At 43.6% G+C, this 22,327-nt stretch overlaps 1 long non-coding RNA gene and 1 other non-coding gene across 2 annotated transcripts; one reads left to right on the top strand and one right to left on the bottom strand.

The window, feature by feature from the left end:
• The first annotated feature begins 7,456 nt into the window (after nt 1-7,456).
• Nucleotides 7,457-10,805, top strand: LOC137310664 (uncharacterized). The gene is made up of 2 exons (XR_010960141.1): nt 7,457-7,513; nt 10,116-10,805. It is a non-coding gene; the product is annotated as an uncharacterized lncRNA (long non-coding RNA).
• A 4,072-nt stretch (nt 10,806-14,877) lies between these two features.
• On the bottom strand, nt 14,878-14,971 carry trnay-gua (transfer RNA tyrosine (anticodon GUA)). The gene is made up of 2 exons: nt 14,935-14,971; nt 14,878-14,913 (listed from the first exon to the last, which is right to left on the bottom strand). It is a non-coding gene; the product is annotated as a tRNA-Tyr (tRNA).
• Between the last annotated feature and the right edge of the window lie 7,356 nt (nt 14,972-22,327).

Here is a 22,327-nt window from a genome sequence, read left to right as displayed (position 1 = left end):
CCTACACTGTGTTATTTCCTCCAATATTCCCTGCTGTCTGTCCTGAATTAATCCATTTTATCCCTACACTGTGTTATTTCCTCCAATATTCCCTGCTGTCTGTCCTGAATTAATCCATTTTATCCCTACACTGTGTTATTCCCTCCAATATTCCCTGCTGTCTGTCTCGAATTAATCCATTTTATCCCTACACTGTGTTATTCCCTCCAATATTCCCTGCTGTCTGTCCTGAATTAATCCATTTTATCCCTACACTGTGTTATTCCCTCCAATATTCCCTGCTGTCTGTCCTGAATTAATCCATTTTATCCCTACACTGTGTTATTCCCTCCAATAATCCCTGCTGTCTGTCCTGAATTAATCCATTTTATCCCTACACTGTGTTATTCCCTCCAATAATCCCTGCTGTCTGTCCTGAATTAATCCATTTTATCCCTACACTGTGTTATTTCCTCCAATAATCCCTGCTGTCTGTCCTGAATTAATCCATTTTATCCCTACACTGTGTTATTTCCTCCAATAATCCCTGCTGTCTGTCCTGAATTATCCATTTTATCCCTACACTGTGTTATTTCCTCCAATATTCCCTGCTGTCTGTCCTGAATTAATCCATTTTATCCCTACACTGTGTTATTTCCTCCAATAATCCCTGCTGTCTGTCCTGAATTAATCCATTTTATCCCCACACTGTGTTATTTCCTTCAATAATCCCTGCTGTCTGTCCTGAATTAATCCATTTTATCCCTCCACTGTGTTATTTCCTCCAATAATCCCTGCTGTCTGTCCTGAATTATCCATTTTATCCCTACACTGTGTTATTTCCTCCAATATTCCCTGCTGTCTGTCCTGAATTAATCCATTTTATCCCTACACTGTGTTATTCCCTCCAATAATCCCTGCTGTCTGTCCTGAATTATCCATTTTATCCCTACACTGTGTTATTTCCTCCAATATTCCCTGCTGTCTGTCCTGAATTAATCCATTTTATCCCTACACTGTGTTATTTCCTCCAATAATCCCTGCTGTCTGTCCTGAATTAATCCATTTTATCCCGACACTGTGTTATGTCCTCCAATATTCCCTGCTGTCTGTCCTGAATTAATCCATTTTATCCCGACACTGTGTTATTTCCTCCAATAATCCCTGCTGTCTGTCCTGAATTATCCATTTTATCCCTACACTGTGTTATTTCCTCCAATATTCCCTGCTGTCTGTCCTGAATTAATCCATTTTATCCCGACACTGTGTTATTTCCTCCAATAATCCCTGCTGTCTGCCCTGAATTAATCCATTTTATCCATACACTGTGTTATTTCCTCCAATAATCCCTGCTGTCTGTCCTGAATTAATCCATTTTATCCCTACACTGTGTTATTTCCTCCAATATTCCCTGCTGTCTGTCCTGAATTAATCCATTTTATCCCTACACTGTGTTATTTCCTCCAATATTCCCTGCTGTCGGTCCTGAATTAATCCATTTTATCCCTACACTGTGTTATTTCCTCCAATATTCCCTGCTGTCTGTCCTGAATTAATCCATTTGATCCCGACACTGTGTTATTTCCTCCAATAATCCCTGCTGTCTGTCCTGAATTAATCCATTTTATCCCCACACTGTGTTATTTCCTCCAATATTCCCTGCTGTCTGCCCTGAATTAATCCATTTTATCCCTACACTGTGTTATTTCCTCCAATAATCCCTGCTGTCTGTCCTGAATTAATCCATTTTATCCCTACACTGTGTTATTCCCTCCAATAATCCCTGCTGTCTGTCCTGAATTCATCCATTTTATCCCTACACTGTGTTATTTCCTCCAATAATCCCTGCTGTCTGTCCTGAATTAATCCATTTTATCCCTACACTGTGTTATTCCCTCCAATATTCCCTGCTGTCTGTCCTGAATTAATCCATTTTATCCCTACACTGTGTTATTCCCTCCAATAATCCCTGCTGTCTGTCCTGAATTAATCCATTTTATCCCTACACTGTGTTATTCCCTCCAATAATCCCTGCTGTCTGTCCTGAATTAATCCATTTTATCCCTACACTGTGTTATTTCCTCCAATATTCCCTGCTGTCTGTCCTGAATTAATCCATTTTATCCCTACACTGTGTTATTTCCTCCAATATTCCCTGCTGTCTGTCCTGAATTAATCCATTTTATCCCTACACTGTGTTATTTCCTCCAATATTCCCTGCTGTCTGTCCTGAATTAATCCATTTTATCCCTACACTGTGTTATTTCCTCCAATAATCCCTGCTGTCTGTCCTGAATTAATCCTTTTTATCCCTACACTGTGTTATTTCCTCCAATATTCCCTGCTGTCTGTCCTGAATTAATCCATTTTATCCCTACACTGTGTTATTCCCTCCAATATTCCCTGCTGTCTGTCCTGAATTAATCCATTTTATCCCTACACTGTGTTATTCCCTCCAATAATCCCTGCTGTCTGTCCTGAATTAATCCATTTTATCCCTACACTGTGTTATTCCCTCCAATAATCCCTGCTGTCTGTCCTGAATTAATCCATTTTATCCCTACACTGTGTTATTTCCTCCAATAATCCCTGCTGTCTGTCCTGAATTAATCCATTTTATCCCTACACTGTGTTATTCCCTCCAATAATCCCTGCTGTCTGTCCTGAATTAATCCATTTTATCCCTACACTGTGTTATTCCCTCCAATATTCCCTGCTGTCTGTCCTGAATTAATCCATTTTATCCCTACACTGTGTTATTCCCTCCAATATTCCCTGCTGTCTGTCCTGAATTAATCCATTTTATCCCTACACTGTGTTATTCCCTCCAATAATCCCTGCTGTCTGTCCTGAATTAATCCATTTTATCCCTACACTGTGTTATTTCCTCCAATATTCCCTGCTGTCTGTCCTGAATTAATCCATTTTATCCCTACACTGTGTTATTTCCTCCAATATTCCCTGCTGTCTGTCCTGAATTAATCCATTTTATCCCTACACTGTGTTATTTCCTCCAATATTCCCTGCTGTCTGTCCTGAATTAATCCATTTTATCCCTACACTGTGTTATTCCCTCCAATAATCCCTGCTGTCTGTCCTGAATTAATCCATTTTATCCCTACACTGTGTTATTTCCTCCAATATTCCCTGCTGTCTGTCCTGAATTAATCCATTTTATCCCTACACTGTGTTATTCCCTCCAATATTCCCTGCTGTCTGTCCTGAATTAATCCATTTTATCCCTACACTGTGTTATTTCCTCCAATATTCCCTGCTGTCTGTCCTGAATTAATCCATTTTATCCCTACACTGTGTTATTCCTTCCAATATTCCCTGCTGTCTGTCCTGAATTAATCCATTTTATCCCTACACTGTGTTATTTCCTCCAATATTCCCTGCTGTCTGTCCTGAATTAATCCATTTTATCCCTACACTGTGTTATTCCCTCCAATAATCCCTGCTGTCTGTCCTGAATTAATCCATTTTATCCCTACACTGTGTTATTTCCTCCAATATTCCCTGCTGTCTGTCCTGAATTAATCCATTTTATCCCTACACTGTGTTATTTCCTCCAATAATCCCTGCTGTCTGTCCTGAATTAATCCATTTTATCCCTACACTGTGTTATTCCCTCCAATATTCCCTGCTGTCTGTCCTGAATTAATCCATTTTATCCCTACACTGTGTTATTCCCTCCAATATTCCCTGCTGTCTGTCCTGAATTAATCCATTTTATCCCTACACTGTGTTATTTCCTCCAATAATCCCTGCTGTCTGTCCTGAATTAATCCATTTTATCCCCACACTGTGTTATTTCCTTCAATAATCCCTGCTGTCTGTCCTGAATTAATCCATTTTATCCCTACACTGTGTTATTTCCTCCAATATTCCCTGCTGTCTGTCCTGAATTAATCCATTTTATCCCGACACTGTGTTATTTCCTACAATAATCCCTGCTGTCTGCCCTGAATTAATCCATTTTATCCATACACTGTGTTATTTCCTCCAATAATCCCTGCTGTCTGTCCTGAATTAATCCATTTTATCCCTACACTGTGTTATTTCCTCCAATATTCCCTGCTGTCTGTCCTGAATTAATCCATTTTATCCCTACACTGTGTTATTTCCTCCAATATTCCCTGCTGTCTGTCCTGAATTAATCCATTTTATCCCTACACTGTGTTATTTCCTCCAATATTCCCTGCTGTCTGTCCTGAATTTATCCATTTTATCCCTACACTGTGTTATTCCCTCCAATAATCCCTGCTGTCGGTCCTGAATTAATCCATTTTATCCCTACACTGTGTTATTTCCTCCAATAATCCCTGCTGTCTGTCCTGAATTAATCCATTTTATCCCTACACTGTGTTATTTCCTCCAATATTCCCTGCTGTCTGTCCTGAATTAATCCATTTTATCCCTACACTGTGTTATTTCCTCCAATATTCCCTGCTGTCTGTCCTGAATTAATCCATTTTATCCCTACACTGTGTTATTTCCTCCAATATTCCCTGCTGTCTGTCCTGAATTAATCCATTTGATCCCGACACTGTGTTATTTCCTCCAATAATCCCTGCTGTCTGTCCTGAATTAATCCATTTTATCCCCACACTGTGTTATTTCCTCCAATATTCCCTGCTGTCTGTCCTGAATTAATCCATTTTATCCCGACACTGTGTTATTTCCTCCAATAATCCCTGCTGTCTGTCCTGAATTAATCCATTTTATCCCCACACTGTGTTATTTCCTCCAATATTCCCTGCTGTCTGCCCTGAATTAATCCATTTTATCCCTACACTGTGTTATTTCCTCCAATAATCCCTGCTGTCTGTCCTGAATTAATCCATTTTATCCCTACACTGTGTTATTCCCTCCAATAATCCCTGCTGTCTGTCCTGAATTCATCCATTTTATCCCTACACTGTGTTATTTCCTCCAATAATCCCTGCTGTCTGTCCTGAATTAATCCATTTTATCCCTACACTGTGTTATTCCCTCCAATATTCCCTGCTGTCTGTCCTGAATTAATCCATTTTATCCCTACACTGTGTTATTCCCTCCAATAATCCCTGCTGTCTGTCCTGAATTAATCCATTTTATCCCTACACTGTGTTATTCCCTCCAATAATCCCTGCTGTCTGTCCTGAATTAATCCATTTTATCCCTACACTGTGTTATTTCCTCCAATATTCCCTGCTGTCTGTCCTGAATTAATCCATTTTATCCCTACACTGTGTTATTCCCTCCAATATTCCCTGCTGTCTGTCCTGAATTAATCCATTTTATCCCTACACTGTGTTATTCCCTCCAATAATCCCTGCTGTCTGTCCTGAATTAATCCATTTTATCCCTACACTGTGTTATTCCCTCCAATAATCCCTGCTGTCTGTCCTGAATTAATCCATTTTATCCCTACACTGTGTTATTTCCTCCAATAATCCCTGCTGTCTGTCCTGAATTAATCCATTTTATCCCTACACTGTGTTATTCCCTCCAATATTCCCTGCTGTCTGTCCTGAATTAATCCATTTTATCCCTACACTGTGTTATTCCCTCCAATATTCCCTGCTGTCTGTCCTGAATTAATCCATTTTATCCCTACACTGTGTCATTCCCTCCAATAATCCCTGCTGTCTGTCCTGAATTAATCCATTTTATCCCTACACTGTGTTATTCCCTCCAATATTCCCTGCTGTCTGTCCTGAATTAATCCATTTTATCCCTACACTGTGTTATTTCCTCCAATATTCCCTGCTGTCTGTCCTGAATTAATCCATTTTATCCCTACACTGTGTTATTCCCTCCAATATTCCCTGCTGTCTGTCCTGAATTAATCCATTTTATCCCTACACTCTGTTATTTCCTCCAATATTCCCTGCTGTCTGTCCTGAATTAATCCATTTTATCCCTACACTGTGTTATTCCCTCCAATAATCCCTGCTGTCTGTCCTGAATTAATCCATTTTATCCCTACACTGTGTTATTCCCTCCAATATTCCCTGCTGTCTGTCCTGAATTAATCCATTTTATCCCCACACTGTGTTATTTCCTCCAATATTCCCTGCTGTCTGTCCTGAATTAATCCATTTTATCCCTACACTGTGTTATTTCCTCCAATATTCCCTGCTGTCTGTCCTGAATTAATCCATTTTATCCCTACACTGTGTTATTTCCTCCAATATTCCCTGCTGTCTGTCCTGAATTAATCCATTTTATCCCTACACTGTGTTATTTCCTCCAATATTCCCTGCTGTCTGTCCTGAATTAATCCATTTTATCCCTACACTGTGTTATTTCCTCCAATAATCCCTGCTGTCTGTCCTGAATTAATCCATTTTATCCCTACACTGTGTTATTCCCTCCAATATTCCCTGCTGTCTGTCCTGAATTAATCCATTTTATCCCTACACTGTGTTATTCCCTCCAATAATCCCTGCTGTCTGTCCTGAATTAATCCATTTTATCCCTACACTGTGTTATTCCCTCCAATATTCCCTGCTGTCTGTCCTGAATTAATCCATTTTATCCCTACACTGTGTTATTCCCTCCAATAATCCCTGCTGTCTGTCCTGAATTAATCCATTTTATCCCTACACTGTGTTATTCCCTCCAATAATCCCTGCTGTCTGTCCTGAATTAATCCATTTTATCCCTACACTCTGTTATTCCCTCCAATATTCCCTGCTGTCTGTCCTGAATTAATCCATTTTATCCCTACACTGTGTTATTCCCTCCAATATTCCCTGCTGTCTGTCCTGAATTAATCCATTTTATCCCTACACTGTGTTATTCCGTCCAATATTCCCTGCTGTCTGTCCTGAATTAATCCATTTTATCCCTACACTCTGTTATTCCCTCCAATATTCCCTGCTGTCTGTCCTGAATTAATCCATTTTATCCCTACACTGTGTTATTCCCTCCAATAATCCCTGCTGTCTGTCCTGAATTAATCCATTTTATCCCTACACTGTGTTATTCCCTCCAATAATCCCTGCTGTCTGTCCTGAATTAATCCATTTTATCCCTACACTGTGTTATTCCCTCCAATATTCCCTGCTGTCTGTCCTGAATTAATCCATTTTATCCCTACACTGTGTTATTCCCTCCAATAATCCCTGCTGTCTGTCCTGAATTAATCCATTTTATCCCTACACTCTGTTATTCCCTCCAATATTCCCTGCTGTCTGTCCTGAATTAATCCATTTTATCCCTACACTGTGTTATTCCCTCCAATATTCCCTCCTCTTTGTCCTTTATTAAAGTCCAGTTTTTCCCTCGAGTTTGACATCAATCAGGTTTAAAATTGATGCAGAGTTTCAGCCAATGAGGGAGATCCGGGCTCAGCCCCGCCCACTCGGTGCCGCAAGTCCCGCCCCTCACCCACTCCCATTGGTTGGAGGACCAACCGCCCGCTCGGTCCTCCAGCCCCTCTCCGCTCTTCCTATTGGTCCGGAGCTCCCGTCAATCACCCGGGCAGTGTGAGCTGAGCATGCGCGGCGGGCGGGGAGTGAGGCCGAGATCGTGTCGGCAACAGGTGAGAGATGGGCGGGGGGAGCGGGTTAATAAACCCCGGGGGAGGGGGCGGGGGCTTCACAAACCCCGAGTGCGGCCCCGGGCCCGAATATCAAACAGTGAACATTCTCCTCTCTCTCTCTACACTCCGGGGGCTCCGGTTTAGATCAGACCCGAAACTCAACACACGGCCCGCGGCCTCCGAGCATGCGCAGTGTCAGCGTCAAACCTCGTGACTCATCGAATCAGGGAGCGTCTGTAAATGAAGGAGAAATGGGGATCGGTCAGGGAGCGTCTGTAAATGAAGGAGAAATGGTGATCGGTCAGGGAGCGTCTGTAAATGAAGGAGAAATGGTGATCGGTCAGGGAGCGTCTGTAAATGAAGGCGGAATGTTGATCGGTCAGGGAACATCGGAGCATCGGGACAGGAGTCGACCATTCAGCCCCTCGTGCCTGCTCCGCCATTTGATAAGATCATGGCCGATCTGTGATCTATCTCCATATACCCGCCTTTGGCCCATATCCCTTAATACCTTTGTTTGCTAAAAAGCTATCTGTCTCAGATTTAAATTTAGCAATTGAGCTAGTATCAATTGCCGTTTGCGGAAGAGAGTTCCAAACTTCTCCCGCCCTTTGTGTGTAGAAATGTTTTCTAATCTCACTCCTGAAAGGTCTGGCTCTAATATTTAGACTGTGCCCCCGACTCCTAAAATCCCCAACCAGTGGAAATAGTTTCTCTCTATCCACCCTATCTGTTCCCCTTAATATCTTATAAACTTCGATCAGATCACCCCTGAACCTTCGAAACTCGAGAGAATACAACCCCAATTTGTGTAATCTCTCCTCGTAACTTCAGCCTTGAAGTCCTGGTATCATTCTGCATCGATAAATGAATGAGAAATGGTGATTGGTCAGGGAGAGTCTGTAAATGAAGGAGAAATGGTGATCGGTCAGGGAGAGTCTGTAAATGAAGGAGAAATGGTGATCGGTCAGGGAGCGTCTGTCAATGAAGGAGAAATGGTGATTGATCAGGGAGCGTCTGTAAATGAAGGAGAAATGGTGATCGGTCAGGGAGCGTCTGTGAATGAAGGAGAAATAGTGATCGGTCAGGGAGAGTCTGTCAATGAAGGAGAAATGGTGATCGGTCAGGGAGAGTCTGTCAATGAAGGAGAAATGGTGATCGGTCAGGGAGCGTCTGTAAATGAAGGAGAAATGGTGATCGGTCAGGGAGAGTCTGTAAATGAAGGAGAAATGGTGATCGGTCACGGAGAGTCTGTCAATGAAGGAGAATTGGTGATCGGTCAGGGAGAGTCTGTAAATGAAGGAGAAATGGTGATCTCTATCTCTTCAGTCATCCAGGGAGCTCGAGCTTTGGATGCTGTTCCTTTCCTCCTCGTGGGAATCTGTCTACTCTGTACACAAACCAACTCCTCCTTGAAGGCCTCCCACTGTTCAATTCTTGTTCTGCCTGCCAATTTTTCATTCCAATCCACACGGACAAGATCCCTTTTTAACTCACTGGAATTAGCCCTCTTCCAGTTCAGAATTTTCACATTTGACTGTCCCCTGTCCTTTTCCATAACTATTCTAAACCGAATGAGATTATGATCACTGCTGCCCCACTGAAAGATGCTCCACCTGCCCCACTTCATTCTCCACACCGAGCCCACTGCTGTACTCACATTCACTCTCTCGCGCTCTCTCACATTCGCTCTCTCGCGCTCTCTCACATTCACTCTCTCGCGCTCTCTCACATTCACTCTCTCGCGCTCTCTCACATTCACTCTCTCGCGCTCTCTCACATTCACTCTCTCGCGCTCTCTCACATTCACTCTCTCGCGCTCTCTCACATTCACTCTCTCGCGCTCTCTCACATTCACTCTCTCGCGCTCTCTCACATTCACTCTCTCGCGCTCTCTCACATTCACTCTCTCGCGCTCTCTCACATTCACTCTCTCGCGCTCTCTCACATTCACTCTCTCGCGCTCTCTCACATTCACTCTCTCGCGCTCTCTCACATTCACTCTCTCGCGCTCTCTCACATTCACTCTCTCGCGCTCTCCCACATTCACTCTCGCGCTCTCCCACATTCACTCTCTCGCGCTCTCCCACATTCACTCTCTCGCGCTCTCTCACATTCACTCTCTCGTGCTCTCTCGCATTCGCTCTCTCGCGCTCTCTCACATTCACTCTCTCGCGCTCTCTCTCGCGCTCTCTCACATTCGCTCTCTCGCGCTCTCTCGCATTCGCGCTCTCTCGCATTCGCTCTCTCGCGCTCTCTCGCATTCGCTCTCTCGCGCTCTCTCGCATTCGCTCTCTCGCGCTCTCTCGCATTCGCTCTCTCGCGCTCTCTCGCATTCGCTCTCTCGCGCTCTCTCGCATTCGCTCTCTCGCATTCGCTCTCTCGCATTCGCTCTCTCACCCTTTCACTCATGGTTTAGGACCACTGAAGGATGATGCGATGGGTTTGGATTTCAGCACACGGAGGAGGGAGACTGTATGGGATGGGGATTTACAGCTTTGAGGAATAAGAGAGGAAAGAAAGTTCCATAAAAAGTAGAGTTATCTGATCTGAATTTCTATCCTGTACTTACAGTGATAACTTTTATAAACTCCTTTTACAGGGTACTAGAAGGGGAGGATTTGCAGACAGGAAACTCAAACCAAAGATCACGTCAAGATCTGACAGAGTCACTCGATTCATCAGGACCTGAATATCATCGACCTTTGAATGTGGAAGGAGAAATGTTTGTCTGTTCTTTCTGTGGGAGAAGATTTCAAACATCAGTGTGAGTGGGAAAGCACCGAGACACACACACCCGAGTGAGAGTGTTCCAGTGCACTGACTGTGGAAAGAGCTTTAACCAGTTACACAGCCAGAAAAAACATTGCACCATTCACAGCGGGGAGAAACCGTACACGTGTTCTGTGTGTGGACGAGGCTTCAACTGATCGTCCAACCTGGAGAGACACAAGGACACCCGGACCATGGAGAAACCGTGGAAATGTGGGGACTGTGGGAAGGGATTCAATTCCCCCTCCAGCCTGGAAATTCATCGACACAGTCACACTGGGGAGAGGCCGTTCACCTGCTCTGTGTGTGGAAAGGGATTCGCTCAGTCATCACATGTGCTGAGACTCCAGTGAGTTCACATATGACTGCAGGGGTTGGATTCTGCTGTTAATCACATCCAGGACTGAACCATGTTCATTCTGACAGTTGGGGTTTGTTTCTCCTGATGTTAATAACCCCTATAACTGGGCTGGAGTTTAATATTCTGGATATCTGTTAAATAAATTGGCTTTGTTTCAAACACCTTGTTGTAGATTTTGGTCTTTCCCACCTGAGTGTTTAGCATCACCTGACTGGAGCTCAGAAAGGACAATCTGGGGGGAGGATCGTCCGGTGGGAACAGAACTTCAGCCTGGACACAGTCCTTCAGGGCCACACTGAGAGGGGCAAACGGCACTTTGGTCTTTCTCGTCTCTCTTCACTGACAGCAAAGTCACCGTGCGGCGTCCAGTCTAAAAATGACTGTGGTAATTATTCTATGAAGATTTAACCTGTTTGTGTGACAGTCCTGAGTCTACCATTTAAGGCAGGCGTTAACTCATTTAAAATAAACCCATTTAAAATAAATCGGTTAAAGTCTGCATTAAAATAGCAGAGGGAGGAGTTCACAGGAGCCTGTTAACTGCTGGTACAATTATACAACAGTCATTTGATCTCCAGATAAAGAAGGACCTGCAGTGTGTTCCAGAATTCCCGGTTTTATTGATGTGTGCGTGTTAGACACCAGGATCACTAAAAATGCACGATCCGGACCATCCACAGGGTGGGAGCGATCCCGACAGTTACTCTGGGATCACTCCCACTGCGGAACTCCACCTCTGACCCTGCTGAAGGTTGTAGGCTCAGGGAGTGGGGCCTCCAGGAGTGGACTGTAAGATAGCTGACAAAGATATGCTGAGGTACCAGAGGAATCCTTACTAAGGAACCATCTGGGGCTTTACCTCTCAGTGTGGGTCTAGCGGTGAATGATTTCTGACTCCCCGAACTGTCTTACATTTAACCCAGATCGCATCAGGATGAATTCAGTTTACAGGAGAATTGGGTCAAATATCACCCACAATCGAGGGAGACAAAAGCAGCCATGAGAGAAGCTCAGAGATCTTTGGAAAAGAAGATGGTGCCCAATTCTGAGAATAATAGCAAATGTCTTTCCAGCTCCGTCAGGAGTCAGAAGACCATTAAAGATGCTTTAGGGCCACTGAAAGACAGTTCAGGACAGATTCCCGGGCTATGGCAGAGCTGTTGAATGACTATTTCTCATCAGTCTACACTCCTGTGGATGATGCTCAGATTCCAGCTGTGGGATGTGCTGTCAACAATAACATCATAAATATTAAAATAGAATGGGATGTCACTTTGGATAAAATATGAACTCTCAAGATGCATTGTGCTCCAGGTCCAGATGATATCCACCCCCGGGTGTTTAAAGAGATGGGACGGGTGCTCTGTGAGCCCCTTGCCTGTATCTTCAACAGCTCAATAGAGTCAGGGATTGTCCCCTGAGATTGGAAGGGAGCTCACGTAGTTCCCATTTTCATTAAAGGGGACAAATCAGAGCCGGGGAATGACAGGCCCATCAGTGTAACCTCGATCAGAGGGAAGATGCTTGAAGGGATCCTAAGAGATGCTGTTTATGATCACGGGGAAAGAGAGGGAGCCATCAGAGATACTCAACACGGCTTCTGGGAAAGAAAATGGTGTCTGACAAACTTGCTTGAGTTTTTTGAAGAAGTTGCTGGGTTAGTGGATGAGGGTAATCCGGTTCACATTGTCTATCTCAGGGATGTCAAACTCATTTCCTATGGTGAACCTGACCCGATATCCTGGCACTTGGCCTGGGCCACATTCAGCAAAAGTTATTAAACTAGAAATAGATGAAGATGAACTGTATTGGTATTTACTTACATTTAGATTTTATTTACAGCGACTGCTGCTCCCGATACCTGGCACCTCTGAGCTTGAACTATTGCACCAACATTTAGAGTAAATGACTGGGCTGAGGCCTGTCTTGGATAAAAACATGAGGACCACTTGTCATTACAGAACTGTGTGCCCCAAACACTAACCGTGGAAGTGAATTCCACAGACTGCCTACTCCCTATGCAAAGAAGTTTCTCTTGACTACTGCTCTAAAACAGAGAGTGGGGTTAATTGTAGCGACTCACACTGTATAAGGTGGAAAGTGGGGCTCCACAAGGATTGGTTCTGGGACCACTGTTCACAATTCACATCAACGAATTGGACTCGGGAATCGGAAGTACAATTTCAAAATTTACAGATGACACCAGATTGGCGGGGTGGGGTGGAGTTTGGATAATATTGATGAAGATTGCGACCAAATACAAAATACATCAATAAACTTGCAAATTGGGTGTATAATTGGCCAATGAATTTTAATGCAGATGACAGTGAAGTGGAGCATTTTGGTAGCAAGAATTTGGAAATTGTGCCCTGTATCCCCAAGTCCAAGTCATTAATGTATATCAAGGAAAGCAGTGGTCCCAGCACCGACCCCTGGGGAACACCACTGTACACCTCCCTCCATTCCGAAAAACAACCGTTCACCACTACACTCTGTTTCCTGTTATTCAGCCAATTCTGTATCCATGCTGCTACTGCCCCTTTTATTCCATGGGCTTCAATCTTGATGACAAACACATTTTGCGGCACTTTATCTGACGCCTTTTCGAAGTCCATACACACCACATTAACTGCATTGCCCTCATCTACTCTCTGTTACCTCATCAAAAAACTGTATCAATTTAATTAAACACGATTTGCCTTTATCAAATCCGTGCTGGCTTTCCCTAATCCTTGTCCAATTGACTGCTAATTCTGTCCCGGATTATCGTTGCTGGAACTTTTTCCACGACCGAGATTAAACTGACTGGTCAGTAGTTGCTGGATTTTTTCTTTCACCCTTTCTTGAACAGGGGTGTAACATTTGCAATTCTCCAGTCCTCTGGCATCTCCCCCATATCTAAGGATGTTTGGAGGTTTTTTGCCAGTACCTCTGCAATTTCCACCGTTACTTCCCTCAGCAACCGAGGATGCATCCCATCCGGACCAGATGACGTATCAACTTTAAGTACAGCCAGCCTTTCCAGGACCTCCTCTTTATAAATTTTTAGCCAATCCAGTATCTCTACAACATCTTCCTTTACTGACACTCTGGCAGCGTCTTCTTCCTTGGGAAAGACAGATGCAATGTATTTATTTAGTACCTCCGCCATGCTCACTGCTTCCCACTGCTACTAATTCGTTATAATCTGGGCCAGTGGTGCAATGGATAACGCATTAGGTTCGATTCCTACCTGGCTCGGATTTTTTAATGCAAAATTTTATGGCCTTCAATACTTTGCAAGCTGTCCTACTTGGTGGTGCTGCCTGGCTCCATACCTGGTAAGTGCCTTCTCAGTGCAGCAAGCAGTGCATCAGTGTCATAATCTGAAGGGCTTGAATTCAATCTTCAGAGAAGGCATCAAGGATTACGAAGCTTTTTTTCCATCTCTCACCTCATCTTTCCATCTTTGCTGCACAGCAAAATCAAGAACTTTTGCTTACTGCAGCATATCAAAAGATTTGCTGCCCCTTGATCTCTCTGTATCCAAACACACAGTGAAGTTTAGGAAGTCCATGGGCGATGGACTCACTGACAACACTCTTGTTTCTGTATAATTGCACCAAGACAAACGGTGAGTGGAGAATATAATCAACGATCCCGCTACTTCTCACAGGCCAAGTGAGCGCTCCACCAGTTGAGCTAATTCCTCGTTTGCTGTTTGTAAATCGCCCCTCACAGTTCCTGCCTCACACTCGCCTTCAAGCTGCTCCAAGACCAGCAGAGAAATCTTGCCTTGGGTTGCCGCTCCCTGAATATATTAAATACTTTGCTCCAATCGGCGGTATCGAGCATCAGCAAGTGAGGAACAGCAGAACGGGAAGCCGCAGTCATCATGAGTGATGCTGAGAAGAGCCCGAGCCTGCGGAAGGAAGACGAGGTCACCGGAAAGCAACAGCCGCCCGAGCTCGAGGAGCAGCGAGAGCCCTGACTGACTGACTGATCGAAGACCATTTTGCCTGAAATTGAGGGCGATTTGAAGTGTTGCTGCTCAAAGGCACTCCCTGCTGGTGAGCAGAGGGAAATGCTCGAGTGAAACAGCCGTGCTCGGGCAGACACAGAAAGCTTTTCGGTTTTGGAAAGGAGAAGAGGTGTCCTGTGCCTGAGTGGCAACATGTTAATCTGTGAGCTGCCTGTGAAGTTCAGAGAGTGACCTTGAGGTAATTGCTGCTTATTCCAAAATCACACTCACTCCTTCGAGCCGGAATTGAACCAGCGACCTAAGGATGACTTTATTTTGTTTTATTCACTACAGTCCTCCGCTCTACCAGCTGAGCTATCGAAGGGAAGTGATAAACAGTGCTGTCTTTGGTGATTGTTCACCGTGCGCCTGTTGACACGTTCAGACTCGTGGAGTCCGGTGCTGATCGAAGACTTCTTTTGCCTGAAAGCGAGAGCTGAGTGTTTTGAAGTATTGCTGCTCAAAAGCGCTCCCTGCTGGTGAGCAGAGGCAGAGCAGCCTTGTTTGGGCAGACACAGAAAGTTTTCAGGTTTGAGAAAGGAAAAGAGGCGTCCTGTGCCTTCATGGCAACATGTTAATCTGTGAGGTGCCTGTAAAGTTCAGAGAGCGACCTTGAACTAATTGCTGCTTATTGCAAAATCACGCGTTCTCCTTCGAGCAGGAATTGAACAAATGACGGAAGGATGACTTTGTCTTATTTTCCACGACAGTCTTGTCGCTCGACCAGCTGAGGTATCGAAGGGAAGCGGCATAAATGTTTCACTTTGGTGATTGTTCACCGTGCACCTTTGACACACCCGGACTCGTGGATTCCAGTGCTCATGACTGAGGCTGACTCGGTACCTGCTCATACCGCAGTGCTGTGGGAGTGGGAGCTGCTCCGTGTTCTCCACAGCCTGGGCCAGTGACACAATGAATAATGGGACTGATTATTGATCTGGAGATTGTGGGTTCAAGTTTACGGAGGGGGTAAAGTGGAAGGCCGGGCCTGGAGAGCATTGGAATAGTCGGGTCTGGAGGTAAACAAAGGCATGGATGAGGGTTTCAGCAGCAGAACATCATTCTGGAAGTTGGGATTTGTTTCTGCTGATGTTAATAACCGCTATAACTGGGCTGAAATTCAATATTCTGGATCTATGTCAAATAAATCAACTTTGTTTCAAACAGAATGGGTCAATTACTTGATGAATTCAAGATAAGAGACTAATTGATGTCCTCATTACCGATTATTTTGCCTTTTCTCCTTTCTCACTGCAGATTATTTCAGTTCTCATACCTTCAATTACTCTCATGGCCAAGTCCCAGCTCCCTGGTCCTTCCCGAGTGCCTCTCCCAGCCTTGGGATCCAGGGAAGGTATCAGTAATGTACCCGGGATCACTAAACACAAAACCCAGTCTGTGAATCACTTTCAGCTACTGGACTTATCGTGTGTCCCACAGCATCTCTCTCACCTTCGATGTGTGAATAGAGCATCAGGCCTGGGAATCTCGTCTTCAATTTAAATACACTCAGCAAATGTATTTAACAAAATACAAACAAGTAAACACATCACGGCCCAATAATCCAGCACTAAATTCAAAGGAGTAAGTCTGTTATCAAACTCCTTGAGTGGACAGAATAAAGAAAAATCCCAACTCTAAGATCCCCTCGAATCCTTTGCAAATACCTCACAAATCTTGACAATAATCAACAAGTCTAATTGAATGTTGACCTTTATCTCGAGTGGGGTTGGAATACAGAAGTGATGCTTCAGTTGTAATGAACCTTGGTCAGACCCCACCTGGAGAACTGGGCACTGAACCGAGGGAGAGATAAATCGGCCTTAGAAAAGGTACAGTGCAGATTCACCAGAATGATGCCGGGGTTAAAAGGGTTAAATTATGAGGATAGGTGGCATAAACTTGGTTTTTATTCCCATGAGTTTAGAACATTGAGATGTGATCTCATCGAGGTGTTTAAAATAATAAAGGGATTCAATAAGGTAGATTCAGAGAAATGATTTCTTCTGGAGTGGAATCCAGAACAAGAGGGAATAAGAAATCGGAGCAGGAGTGGGCCATACGGCCCCTCGAGGCTGCTCTGCCATTCAGTAAGAACATGGCTGATCTTCTACCTTAACTCCACTTTCCTGCCCGATTCCTTGATTCACTTGGTGTCCAAAAATCTCTCAATCTCATTCTTGAATATACTCAATGACTGAGCATCCACAGCCCTCTGGGGTAGAGAATTCCAAAGATTGACAACCCTCTGAGTGAAGAAATATTTCCTAATTTCAGTCCTAAATGGCCGAACTCTTATCCTGAGACTATGCCCCCTAGTTCTGGACTCTCCAGCAAGGGGAAACAGCCTCTACCCTATCAAGCCCTCGAAGAATTTTTGACGTTTCAATGAGATCACCTCTCATTCTTCTAAACTTCAGACAATATCAGGACATTCGGCCCAATCTCTCCACATGCAACAAACCTCTCATCCCAGGAATCAATCTAGTGAACCTTCATTGCACCCCCTCTAATCAAGTATATCCTTCCTCAGGTGAGGAGACCAAAACTGTACATAGTACTCCAGGTGTGGTCTCACCAAAGCCCGATATAATTGCAGCAAGACTTCCTTACTCTTATTCTCCAAACCCCTTGCAATAAAGGCCAACGTACTATTTGCTTTCCTAATTGCTTGCTGGATCTGCATGTTAACTTTATGTGATCCGTGTACAAGGACATCCAAATCCCTCTGAACACCAATAATTCTTAATCTCTCATCTTTTAAATAATATTCTGCTTTTCTATTCTTCCTACCAAAGTGAATAATTTCACATTTCCCCACATTATACTCCATCTGCCACCTTCTTGATAACATTAAAATTAGAGCTGGGTCATTTATGCGCAAAATAAGGTAGCAATTTTTGACACAAAGTGTTGTGGAAATTACAAACTCACTTCCCTGGAAGGCTGTGGATGCTGGGGCTCGACTGAAATTTTCATCATTGAGATTGAAAGGTTTTTGTTGTGTGAGGGTTGCAAGGGATTTTTTTAAAATTCGTTCATGGGATGTGGGCGTCGCTGGCGAGGCCAGCATTTATTGCCCATCCCTAATTGCCCTTGAGAAGCTGGTGGTGAGCCGCCTTCTTAAACTGGTGCAGTCCGTGTGGTGAAGGTTCTCCCACAGTGCTGTTAGGAAGGGAGTTCCAGGATTTTGACCCAGCGACGATGAAGGAATGGCGATATATTTCCAAGTCGGGATGGTGTGTGAATTGGAGAGGTGGTGTTGTTCCCATATGCCTGCTGATCTTGTCCTTCTAGATGGTAGAGATCACGAGTTTGGGATATGTGTCGAAGAAATCTTGGTGAGTTGCTGCAGTGCATCCTGTGGATAGTACACACTGCAGCCACTGTGCACCGGTGGTGAAGGGAGTGAATGTTTAGGGTGGTGGATGGGGTGCCAATCAAACGGGCTGCTTTGTCCTGGATGGTGTCGAGCTTCTTGAGTGTTGTTGGAGCTGCACTCATCCAGGCAAGTGGAGAGTATTCCATCACACTCCTGACTTGTGCCTTGTTGATGTGGAAAGGCTTTGGGGAGTCAGGAGGTGAGTTACTTGCCGCAGAATACCCAGCCTCTGACCTGCGATTGAAGCCACAGTATTTATATGGCTGATCCAGTTAAGTTTCTGGTCAATGAGGACCACCAGGATGTTGATGGTGGGGGATTTGGCGATGGTAATGCCTTTGAATGTCAAGGGGAGGTGGTTAGACTCTCTCTTGTTGGAGATGGTCATTGCCAGGCACTTGTCTGGCCCGAATGTTACTTGCCACTTATCAGTCCAAGGCTGGATGTTGTCCAGGTCTTGCTGCATGCGGGCACGGACTGCATCATTATCTGAGGGGTTGCGAATGGAACTGAACACTGAACAATCATCAGCGAACATCCCCATTTCTGACCTTATGATGGAGGGAAGGTCATTGATGAAGCAGCTGAAGATGATATGGAGCAAAGGCGAGTAAATGGAGATGTGGTACAGATTAGTCCTGATCTAATTGAATGGCGGAGCAGGATTGTGGGGCTAAATGACTATTTCCAATTCCTGAACCCAGTCACTGACACCAATCTCCTCCACTTTGATAAAAAAAACACCAGTCACTGACACCAATCTCCTCCTGTCTGAAAAAACCAACCCCACAGTCACTGACATCAATTTCCTCCTGTCTGATAAAAAACAATCCCACCGTCACTGATACCAATCTCATTCTGCCTGATATAAACCAACCCCATTCTCACTGACACCAATCGCACTGAATGGTGGAACAGGATCGAGGGGCTGAATGGCCTACTCCTGTTCCTAATGTTGCGATGTCACACGGAAGTTGCTAACATTCCTCTTCACTGTTCTTAATGCTCCCTATCTTGGTGTTGTCAGGAAATGTTGATTTTATGCCCTTGCACCCAATCCCAGGTCATTGCTCTGTGTTGAGAAGAGCAATGGTCCCAACACTGCCCCTGGGGGACACCACTGTTCACAACCCCACAGTCTGAAAAACATCCATTAACCAATACTCTGCCCTTTATCAAACTTCCCATCCACACTGACCCACTCCCTGTAATACTGTGAGCTTTAATCTGATCAACAAGCCTCCTGTCCGGCATCTTATCAAACACTTTTTAACAATCCATCTTCACAACATCCATTGCATTTTATCACCACACTGTGTTATTTCCTCCAATAATCCCTGCTGTCTGTCCTGAATTAATCCATTTTATCCCTACACTGTGTTATTTCCTCCAATAATCCCTGCTGTCTGTCCTGAATTAATCCATTTTATCCCTACACTGTGTTATTTCCTCCAATAATCCCTGCTGTCTGTCCTGAATTAATCCATTTTATCCCTACACTGTGTTATTTCCTCCAATATTCCCTGCTGTCTGTCCTGAATTATCCATTTTATCCCGACACTGTGTTATTTCCTCCAATAATCCCTGCTGTCTGTCCTGAATTAATCCATTTCATCCCTACACTGTGTTATTTCCTCCAATATTCCCTGCTGTCTGTCCTGAATTAATCCATTTTATCCCGACACTGTGTTATTTCCTCCAATAATCCCTGCTGTCTGTCCTGAATTAATCCATTTTATCCCTACACTGTGTTATTACCTCCAATAATCCCTGCTGTCTGTCCTGAATTAATCCATTTTATCCCTACACTGTGTTATTTCCTCCAATAATCCCTGCTGTCTGTCCTGAATTAATCCATTTTATCCCTACACTGTGTTATTTCCTCCAATATTCCCTGTTCTCTGTCCTGAATTAATCCATTTTATCCCTACACTGTGTTATTTCCTCCAATAATCCCTGCTGTCTGTCCTGAATTAATCCATTTTATCCCTACACTGTGTTATTACCTCCAATAATCCCTGCTGTCTGTCCTGAATTAATCCATTTTATCCCTACACTGTGTTATTTCCTCCAATATTCCCTGCTGTCTGTCCTGAATTAATCCATTTTATCCCTACACTGTGTTATTTCCTCCAATATTCCCTGCTGTCTGTCCTGAATTAATCCATTTTATTCCTACACTGTGTTATTTCCTCCAATAATCCCTGCTGTCTGTCCTGAATTAATCCATTTTATCCCTACACTGTGTTATTCCCTCCAATAATCCCTGCTGTCTGTCCTGAATTAATCCATTTTATCCCTACACTGTGTTATTTCCTCCAATATTCCCTGCTGTCTGTCCTGAATTAATCCATTTTATCCCTACACTGTGTTATTTCCTCCAATAATCCCTGCTGTCTGTCCTGAATTAATCCATTTTATCCCTACACTGTGTTATTTCCTCCAATATTCCCTGCTGTCTGTCCTGAATTAATCCATTTTATCCCTACACTGTGTTATTCCCTCCAATATTCCCTGCTGTCTGTGCTGAATTAATCCATTTTATCCATACACTGTGTTATTTCCTCCAATAATCCCTGCTGTCTGTCCTGAATTAATCCATTTTATCCCTACACTGTGTTATTTCCTCCAATATTCCCTGCTGTCTGTCCTGAATTAATCCATTTTATCCCTACACTGTGTTATTTCCTCCAATAATCCCTGCTGTCTGTCCTGAATTAATCCATTTTATCCCTACACTGTGTTATTTCCTCCAATATTCCCTGCTGTCTGTCCTGAATTAATCCATTTTATCCCTACACTGTGTTATTTCCTCCAATAATCCCTGCTGTCTGTCCTGAATTAATCCATTTTATCCCTACACTGTGTTATTACCTCCAATAATCCCTGCTGTCTGTCCTGAATTAATCCATTTTATCCCTACACTGTGTTATTTCCTCCAATATTCCCTGCTGTCTGTCCTGAATTAATCCATTTTATCCCTACACTGTGTTATTTCCTCCAATAATCCCTGCTGTCTGTCCTGAATTAATCCATTTTATCCCTACACTGTGTTATTTCCTCCAATATTCCCTGCTGTCTGTCCTGAATTAATCCATTTTATCCCTACACTGTGTTATTCCCTCCAATATTCCCTGCTGTCTGTGCTGAATTAATCCATTTTATCCATACACTGTGTTATTTCCTCCAATAATCCCTGCTGTCTGTCCTGAATTAATCCATTTTATCCCTACACTGTGTTATTTCCTCCAATATTCCCTGCTGTCTGTCCTGAATTAATCCATTTTATCCCTACACTGTGTTATTTCCTCCAATAATCCCTGCTGTCTGTCCTGAATTAATCCATTTTATCCCTACACTGTGTTATTTCCTCCAATATTCCCTGCTGTCTGTCCTGAATTAATCCATTTTATCCCTACACTGTGTTATTTCCTCCAATAATCCCTGCTGTCTGTCCTGAATTAATCCATTTTATCCCTACACTGTGTTATTTCCTCCAATATTCCCTGCTGTCTGTCCTGAATTAATCCATTTTATCCCTACACTGTGTTATTCCCTCCAATATTCCCTGCTGTCTGTGCTGAATTAATCCATTTTATCCCTACACTGTGTTATTCCCTCCAATAATCCCTGCTGTCTGTGCTGAATTAATCCATTTTATCCCTACACTGTGTTATTCCCTCCAATAATCCCTGCTGTCTGTCCTGAATTAATCCATTTTATCCATACACTGTGTTATTTCCTCCAATAATCCCTGCTGTCTGTCCTGAATTAATCCATTTTATCCCTACACTGTGTTATTTCCTCCAATAATCCCTGCTGTCTGTCCTGAATTAATCCATTTTATCCCTACACTGTGTTATTCCCTCCAATAATCCCTGCTGTCTGTCCTGAATTAATCCATTTTATCCCTACACTGTGTTATTTCCTCCAATAATCCCTGCTGTCTGTCCTGAATTAATCCATTTTATCCCTACACTGTGTTATTTCCTCCAATATTCCCTGCTGTCTGTCCTGAATTAATCCATTTTATCCCTACACTGTGTTATTCCCTGCAATATTCCCTGCTGTCTGTCCTGAATTAATCCATTTTATCCCTACACTGTGTTATTTCCTCCAATAATCCCTGCTGTCTGTCCTGAATTAATCCATTTTATCCCTACACTGTGTTATTTCCTCCAATAATCCCTGCTGTCTGTCCTGAATTAATCCATTTTATCCCTACACTGTGTTATTTCCTCCAATATTCCCTGCTGTCTGTCCTGAATTAATCCATTTTATCCCTACACTGTGTTATTT

This window comes from Heptranchias perlo, unplaced genomic scaffold, assembly GCF_035084215.1.
Source record: "Heptranchias perlo isolate sHepPer1 unplaced genomic scaffold, sHepPer1.hap1 HAP1_SCAFFOLD_269, whole genome shotgun sequence".
Classification (NCBI taxonomy): Eukaryota; Metazoa; Chordata; class Chondrichthyes; order Hexanchiformes; family Hexanchidae; genus Heptranchias; species Heptranchias perlo.
This window is presented reverse-complemented; position numbering and strand designations above follow the sequence as displayed.